This window comes from Nyctereutes procyonoides, unplaced genomic scaffold (assembly GCF_905146905.1).
Source record: "Nyctereutes procyonoides isolate TBG_1078 unplaced genomic scaffold, NYPRO_anot_genome, whole genome shotgun sequence".
NCBI lineage: Eukaryota > Metazoa > Chordata > Mammalia > Carnivora > Canidae > Nyctereutes > Nyctereutes procyonoides.
Window position 1 is genome coordinate 58,836,301 of NW_026575043.1, and position 8,540 is coordinate 58,844,840.

Here is an 8,540-nt window from a genome sequence, read left to right on the forward strand (position 1 = left end):
CTATTTAAATTTAAGTTAATTAAAATGGAATAGGGCAGCCCAGGTGGCTCAGCCTTCAGCCCAGGGCATGATCCTGGAGACCCAGGATCAAGTCCCCAGTCAGGTCCCCTGCATGGAGCCTGCTTCTCCCTCTGCCTGTGTCTCTGAATCTCTGTCTCTCTGTCTCTCTCTCTCTCTCTCCCCCTCTTCCTCTCTCTGTGTCTCTCATGAATAAATAAATAAAACCTTTAAAAAAATGAAATAAAATTGCCAGTTCAGTCCTGCTAGCCATATATCAGGAGCTCAAGAGCCACGTGTGCCCAATGGCTACAGGCAGCGCAGGTCCAGGACACCGTCCCCGAAAGCAGAAAGCTGACTAGACAGTGCTGCTACACACTATCCACGGAGCTGGATGTTATTTCCTACTCAAGGGTAAGGAAACAGAGGCCCGAGGGTCAGAGACTTCACTCAAGTCATTGGCTGAAGGAAGCAGAATTTGAACCCAGGTCTGACTTCAAAGGAGCCCTTTCTATAGCCAGGACCCCGAGACCCCGTTCTGTTAGAGAATCCTCCTTCCCAGGAGCCCCTTAGAGGGAGAAATGACTAAACAGCCTTGGGGTGATGACCCAGGTTCCCACAATAAATTCTACAAGGAAGCATTCTGGCTCTGACAAGGTGAGTCGAAATAATAAACAGCAGCTCTTGCAACACACATCAGGTCCTCATAGCAATAAAGGCAGAAGGATGATGATCATCATCATTATCATCACCATCCCCATCTTACAGATGAGGAAACTGAGGCTCAAGGAAGTTAAACAACTTGCTCAGAGTCAAAACAGCTGAAAGCTACAGAGCCAAACATCAAACCCAATGCTCACACTTTCTGCTCTGTAATCCTCTCCACTACCCCCCAGCTGTGAGCGATGTACCCATTTTACAGACCAGGGAACCCAAACTCTGAGAAGCAGGGGCCAGCCCCTGGGCACACTGCGTGTATATTGCTGAGTTGGGGCTTGAATGCACCAGAACCTGCTAAATTGGCTGCCTCCATGAGGATCAGGAACTAAACATGCCTAGTCTGTCCTCTGCTGTTTGTTTAGGATTCTTTACGATAACGAAAGAGCCTTCCTCCAGGGTGGCTCGCCTGAGCCCAACTGGGTGAGTAACCACAATGATGTTGATCACTGTAAGCAAAAGTCACACCACTGTGTGACCTTGGGCTGGCCTGGCCCCTCTGACCTGTGCCCTCATCTGTAAAATGAGTAAAAGCTGCCTTCCACCTCAGACCCTCTCAAGGCCTGCTACAGAAACACCCAAGGGCTGCACGCCAGGCAGCATGCGGAAACTCCAGGCCACGGCACTCCTCTGATGCCACTTTCTGGAGCCCCGTTATCCACCCTGCTAAATAATTCAAAACCATGTTTTCATTTCAAAATAAACACAGCCGCCAAAGCGAATACCAAATTTGCATGAATGTTCAAGATAAAATGAGACTTCAAAGAAACGCTAGGCCTGCCTCAGGCACTTTCCCCTCCCCATGTCTCTCCTGCCCCCTGGGGCAAAGATCTGTAGGTGCTGCTCCAATAAGAAACAATTCTTTTCTTCCTAACCTGTCCGGCAGTTCCACAGAGCAGGTCTGTAGCCTGCTAGTTCTGTACCAACATGACCATGAGCAATCAATCCCAGGTCTTAATTCTTGGTTCCACAGCTTAAGTGTGTGACCTTGGGCAAGTCACTAAACCACTCTGTGCCTTGTCGATTTCACTATCTATAAAATGGGATAATGATAGCACTGACCTCATAAGAGCTGAAGGACTGGATTCCTGGTGGGGGCAGAGCCTGGCACATGAGTGCCTGGTACGTGCTGGCTGTTCCTAATAGAGTATTTTGTGTTATGTACAATACCTCCAGCTCCAAGAGCAGGAGCCCAATGATGGGATAAAGTCCCTTCCAGACGCCCCCAAGGATCCTCAGAAGATGCCGCTGACCCTCCCTAAGCATCACATCCCTGGGGACCCCACATACCCACCCATGGTGCAAGGCATCCTAGGATGACAGCCTGGCCTGGCCCTGGGCAGCTGGCCCTCCCCAGGCCCCCCTCCTAGTACCCCCTCCCTGGGGCAGGTGGGGCAGGAATTACCAGCTCCTGCAAGCTGTTCCCTTCAGAGGTGTCACCTGGGGAGGCTGCTGTTGGCGGCTGAGACATGAAAAGGAAACAGAAGAGAAAAACAGACAAATAAAAGCTCTCAACCCTCTCGTAGGAGGCAGAGTGCCATGGGGGGGGGGGTGTTCAGAGAGCTGGAGGAGGGAAGGGCCTGTGGGCTCCTGCCTGGAGCACTTCTGCTTCTCATAGACAGAAGCTCCTCAGGCTGGGTTCTCCTGAAGGTGGACCTTCCCACTCCCAAATCTCAGTGTGAACCACCAATCTCACCCACAGGCCTCAGGTGGGGGTGGGAACACAGAATAATGGACACCCCCACCAGGCAGTTGGCGGGGGAGTATTCCAGCCCAGGCCACCGCCACAGGCAGCCTGAATGGCAAGGCACTGGGGGCCACGACTCCCAGGGGGCGTGGGGGGGAGGCTTTCCACTGTGCCAGCGGGTGAGTGCCAAAGAGCCCAAGCCCCCCCCCGAGCCCTGGAACAATCCCGCCCTCCCCGGCTAGGCTCAGGGCTTTCATGCAGCTAAATGCGTGTTTCCAGAGCTCTCAGAGATCTTTAGGAGGTGGTATAAGTGTTATTAATTGGGGGAAAAGAACAGATTATGCCAAATAAATCCTTCCCACGTAGGCGAACCCTCGACCAGGGAGGGAGGGGAATGCGCGCAGCCCCAGAAGGGGGTCTCCATCCCTCACCGGGACCTGACAGTCACATTACCATTTACATGGATTTATCAATAGTATTGATCCCGGAGCAAGCATAAATAGCTCAGTGGGAAGAGGCCAGGGCTGGGGCCCGCTGCTCCCGCCCCCATGTCTGGGCACCGCAGATTCCCCGGGCACCCGGCAGTGGCGGCTGGCGGCGGTAAATTTCCAAGCAGGGACAAGGCGGCTGGCGGGGAAGCCAAACAGCACCCGGGATGCCCTCGCATCTCGGCGCCTGCTCCAGGACCTGCTCCCGGACCTGCTCCCGGACCTGCTCCCGGGCCTGCTCCCGGGCCTGCGTGCGCCCCGCCGCCCGGCTCGGTCTGTGCATCCGCTCAATGGGCGGCAGGCAGCACCTGCCCCGGCTCCATCGGCACCGGCACAAGCGGAGGGCAAGGGTGGGAGAAGACGTCCTCCCTCCACCTGGTCCCCCCACTCCCCAGCAAGAGGCAAGTCAGCCCCGGCTCTCAAAATTTCCAGGCCGTTGGATTAAAAGTCAAGTTTTAGAACCTAGTAAGAGTAATTAATAATAACAAAACAGTGGTCATGGTAACATGCACACAAATACCACTCTGGTTCTCACAACAACCCTAGGGACTTGGGCATACCGTTACCCTACTTTGCAGCTGAGAAGACTAAGGCACAGACAGGTTAAGTAATGTGTCCAGGGTCACCCAGCCAGATAAGTGACAAAAGAAAGATTTGAACCTGGGGAGTTGAGTTGCAGAGTAGGCTGTTGAAAAGGCTCGGCTATCCCAGCTCACATCTCTTCCTTTCTCTGATTGCTTCCCCCACTCCATCAGAAAAAAAAAAAAAGAGAGAGGAAAGAAAGAAAGAAAGAAAGAAAGAAAGAAAGAAAGAAAGAAAGAAAGAAAGAAAGAAAGAAAGAAAGAAAGAAAGAAAGAAAGAAAGAAAAGAAAGAAAAAAAAAGAAAAGAAAAAAAGGCCACCCACGACGAGGTACACAACAATGCCCTGGGACGCCCTCCTAGCTCACGCCTGGTCCTGAGAGCCCCTTATATCAAAGCAGCCGCGAAGACCCAGATCTGGTTTTAAAAAGGGCAAAGTCAAGGCCACCGATAACACATCCCAACGTGCCCAGAACTCCCCCATCCAGCCCACAGGGATCCTCACCCCTCCCCCCCCGCCCTCCCTCACACATCCTTCCTCCAAATCTGCAAAAAGGGAAAAAAAAAAATAATCATAATAAAACCAGTTCTCACCAACGAGGCGGGGGGGGAGGAGGAGAAGGGGGAGGAAGGGAGGAGGCTGAGCCCACTGAACAGATCCGCCTCCGCTGCCTGCAACCAGACCCTTGGAGAGCCGGAGCGCGCGACAGGCTGCGGGAGGACACCGGCTTCCAAAAAAATAAACCTACAATGTAAAAATACCGCCGGGCGCCCCACGCTAATTGGGCCCGGGCGACGGCAGCTCACAGGTACAGCCTGTCTCTCCCTCTCTCCCTCCCTCCCTCCCTCCCTCCCTCCCTCCGGCTTTTCACTGCCAGCGCCCGGGGTGAGGAAGGCGCGCCCCACGAGTCCCCCCACCCCTGCGCAGGTCTCTGGGGATGCTCTCCCAGCACTGGGGCCTGGGGCCCCCAGGTCCAGCCCGGGTGGGATCAGCTCTGAATTCCAACTTCCCAAACTAGTGGCATCCCAAGTATCCGCACAGCCCGGGGGAGGGACCAGGAGGCGGCCCAATGAGGCGTCACCAGCCGCGGGAGGCAGGCCCAGACAGCAGGAACACCGGCCCGCGGGGGGCGGGGGGGGGGCCGGGGGCGCCTCTCCCGGGGGGACCCCCCACCCAGCGCCCTCTGCTCTCTCGCCCGGGAGCGGCCCCCGCCCCCCGCTGGCGGGAACCCGCCACGCGCCCTCCCCCAGCAGCCAGGCCGGGGAGCACCGGGTGCCATCTCCAGGGGCTCCCCAAGCCCGCGCTGCCTGCTGGAAAATAAGACGCAGTGTCACCCCCGAGCCCGGGGCTACTTGGGGAGGAGGGAGGCGCATGGCGGCCAGGCCCACAGGGCTGGGCGCACGGCGGGGGGCTGCCCTGCGCGTTTCCAGGGCGTCCCCCGCGGGTCCACCCCACGCCACTTCCCCCCTTCCCGCCCCCTCGCAGGGTGGCTGGAGTTCCCCTAAGTTCCCCAGCGCCCCCACGCACGCGGGCCGCAGCGGCCACGGGGCGCCCCGCTCCCCAGCAGGCCACCCCCGAGAGCGCCAACTCCGGAGTGCAGGGGCCCCGCCAACTCCGCCGCGTGCGCCGCGCGACCTTCCCCGATCCCCCCGGAAGCGCGCCCCGCGCCTCCCCGCGGCCCCGACTCACCTCGCCGCGGTGGCGGCGGCGGCGCCCGGGCTCGGGGCGCGCTCTGGCCGCCCGGGCGCTCAGGCAAGTGGCGGTGCCGAACGGGCCGGGGGCGCGCAGCAGGCCCGGCCTCCCGCCGGGGCGCGATCCTCCCGCCGCCGCCTCCTAGGGCGCCTGCCCGGGGTCCCCGGCCCACCACTCGGGGCGCATCGCGGGGCGCAGGGCGCGGGCGCACGGCTCGGGCGGGGCGCGGGCGGACGCGGGGCTCCGGTGCGGCCGGGCCTGCCCGCGGCTCCGCTCCCCGGCGGCGGCGGCGGCGGCGGCGGCGGCGGCGGTGTCGGCGGCGGCGGCGGCGGCGGCGGCGGCGGCGGCGGGAGGGGGAGGAGGGGGCGGGGCGGGAGCCCGGGAGGCGGTGGCTCGGCCTCCCAGCTCCCGGCTCCCCGCCCGCACCGACGCTCCCCGGCCCGGCCCCCTCGGGCTCCTTAAAGGGCCCGCGTCGCCTCCCCTGGGCCTGCGCGCACCCACGCGCGCGCGCGCACACACACACACACGCACACACCCTTACACTGGGGCGCGACGCCGTTTCTTTTAGCAGCTCCCTGAGGGAGGGAGGAGGGGGAAAGCGCCTCCCCATCCCGCCCCCTCCTCCTTCTCCTGTGGGGCTTCGCGCCCTCCTTCTCCTCCCCAGCCCCAGATACTTAAGTGGAATCGCGTTTCAGCTATTAAATTATAGCTCCAGAGTGGCCGTGCGTGGGGAGGGGGTGCGCAGGGAGGGCCACCCGCCGAGGCGCAGGGCCCCGCGTGGTAGAGCCCACCCCGGGGACTGGCGCACGGAGCAGGAGCCTAACCTCTCAGCTGCAGACTTTCACACCCTGGGCCTCGTGGGACAGCAGATGTGCTCCGTGATCACACGAGGAAACTCACAACGCACCGCGGACGTGCGCGTAGCCCGAGGCATAGACTCAAGTGTCAGATCACCCACAGATAAACACGAGACACAGACACAAGTTCCATACACGGTCAGGCACGCACACCAGAATGTCCTGTTCACCAGGGACGGCATTTGTGGCTATTTGTGCGCTTGCCTTTTCACACAGTAGGGACTCAATGATGTGTCGTTGAGTGTACATCCATTTTGGGACCTCCGAGGACACAAATGCACAGACTAAATGCTGCAAGCTTGCGGTCAGGTACACAGGGACACACACGCACATCCAGGAGCACACCCTCACAAGCATGTGAGGTCACCTCAGGCACATGTACGGACACTCGCAGTTCCAGCAAGAACCTCTCTGGCCTCCCTGACAATTGTGTGTCCCGGCTCACCCCCTCCCAGGTGGCCCTCCCAAGCTGGACAAGATTTTTTTTAAACAGCAGAGGGCACTGGGAGCCCCAGGCCTGGAGCCTCCCTCCTCCTCTCCTTTCCCCTAAGATGTTGGAGAGTTTGAATTTTTGTTTTCGGTTCAGCTTTCCTTTTTTGGAGCGAAGTCTCAGCAGATTCAGTTCTGCCATCTGCCAACATCTGAGAACCCCCAGGGGGTGTGGGGAATGGCTGCGGTGGGGAGGCAGCCATGCGGTTTCCAGGGGCCCAGGCGTGCCTCCTGCCAGCAGGCAGGGGTTGCCTGCCTCCCCTGTAGCAATTTGTCCTTCTCTGCCCCCTCGGGCTGCTAGTTTTCCTTTTATTGGGGGAAAAGAGGGAGCACCTGGGGCTGACAAAATCTGGAAAAAGGGGAAGTACATGTGGAGGGAAGAGGCACAGTTCACAGTTTGGAATGAGAAGGGGGCATGGGTCAGTGGTCCCCTACCTCCCCGACCTGGCCTCACCAGCTCCACTGCCACCAACCAAACTGTGGGAATCCACAGGCAAAAAGCCAGACCTGCAAAAGGAAGGTGGAGTCCTCCAAGGGGCCTGAGGAAGACAGGGCCAGGGGGTAGGGTGGGGACAGGGCAGCCCTCCTTTTGCATCCTCCCTGCCCCTCCCCCAGAGTGTCACCTGAGAAGGCTCCTGAGATCTTTTTTTTTTTAAGATTTTATTTATTTATTCATGAGAGGGGGGGGGCGGGGAGGGGCAGAGACACAGGCAGAGGGAGAAGCAGCAGGCTCCGTGCAGGGAGCCCGACGTGGGACTCGATCCGGGGTCTCCAGGGTCACGACCTGGGTCGAAGGCGGCGCCAAACCGCTGAGCCACCTGGGCTGCCCGGCTCCTGAGATCTGCTCTGGGATTTGGCACCAGAGGAGGAGGGTTTGGGGTACCTTCAGGGGTTCCTTTGCCCAGGGTCTGCCTCCCAGTGGTTCCCCAGGGGCTTTGGCCAAGGCTGTGGACATAGGTGGCGGGGCAGGCAGGCCAGGGAGGGAAACTGTCAGCTTTAAATGTCCCAGGGGCCAGTTGGAAACCCCTTGAAGGGAGCCAAGCACAGACTCTGATGTCAGTGTCCTCTGGACTAGCTATGTTGCAGATGGAAAAACTGAAGCCAGGAGAAGCAAGGCCTTTTTTCTCAGGATAATTTGTGATTTGTGCTCTTTCTAGCCCTCCTCTGTCCCTCTGGTTATTAATCCCATCTTCTTGGGCTACAGGGAATAAGTACATGTCCTCAGGATCGCACTGTTCCCCCCCACCCCAGAAGCCCTCAGACAGTGGGTTCCTAGTATTGACCTGACATTACAGATGGGGAAACTGAGACCCAGAGAGATTAAGGACCTAACTGATAGACTCATTCTGCAAGTGATTCCAGATGGGCACTCCAAACCATGGCTCTGCAGGGATGAACTGGAAGGGGTCTCAGCTGAGCCGCTGCCCACCCCCAGACCCCCACACATCAGCACCCAGCAGCACCCTGGATACTACTCTGCAGCACTTTACCATTTGCTACTGGGCTCTGAGCAGCCGCCCCAGGGCTTCTCATGTAACTAATGGGAAGAGCAGCTTTGAAAGATTGCCAAAGAACACTCTGCCCCCAAACAGCCTCCCTAGAGGGGCCTTACACCCTGGGTTGGGATGAGGGTTAATAATTATGCTAACTAAGAGCCTCCCAAACATCTCATCATCATGAGGGAAAGACTGTCAATATGCCCATTTTATAGGTGAGGAGACTAAGATAAAGGGAAGTTGCCCAAGGACATTGAGCAGCATATGGCACATGGGTTCTGACCAGCTGGGAACATGGTGAGAAGATGTCCCATGCATCCAGGGAGCTCTGCCATCCCAGGGGCAAATTCTGCCCTTAGGTTATGTTGCCACTATCCTTCAAATCATTCAACCATTCCCTCCTAAATAGTTAGCAAACTAGTCAAACTCATTCCTGCCTCAGGACCTTTGCACTTGCTAGTCTCTCTGCCTAAGATAGCTGTCTCCTATGTTCTAGTCCCAGTTCAATGTCATCTCCTTAAAGAAGTTCTCACTGG

The 8,540-nt window shown here is 58.4% G+C and overlaps 1 protein-coding gene across 10 annotated transcripts in view; it reads right to left on the reverse strand.

The window, feature by feature from the left end:
- NCOR2 (nuclear receptor corepressor 2) overlaps positions 1 to 5,357 on the reverse strand; it is a 211,435-nt gene extending 206,078 nt beyond the window's left edge. For 7 of the 10 annotated variants that reach the window (XM_055322397.1, XM_055322399.1, XM_055322400.1 and 4 more), the window contains exon 1: positions 5,160 to 5,357. The gene's annotated coding sequence lies outside the window, so the exon portion shown is untranslated. The remainder of the gene's footprint in view (positions 1 to 5,159) is intronic. The other 3 variants (XM_055322403.1, XM_055322405.1, XM_055322402.1) reach the window with 1 other exon arrangement.
- Between the last annotated feature and the right edge of the window lie 3,183 nt (positions 5,358 to 8,540).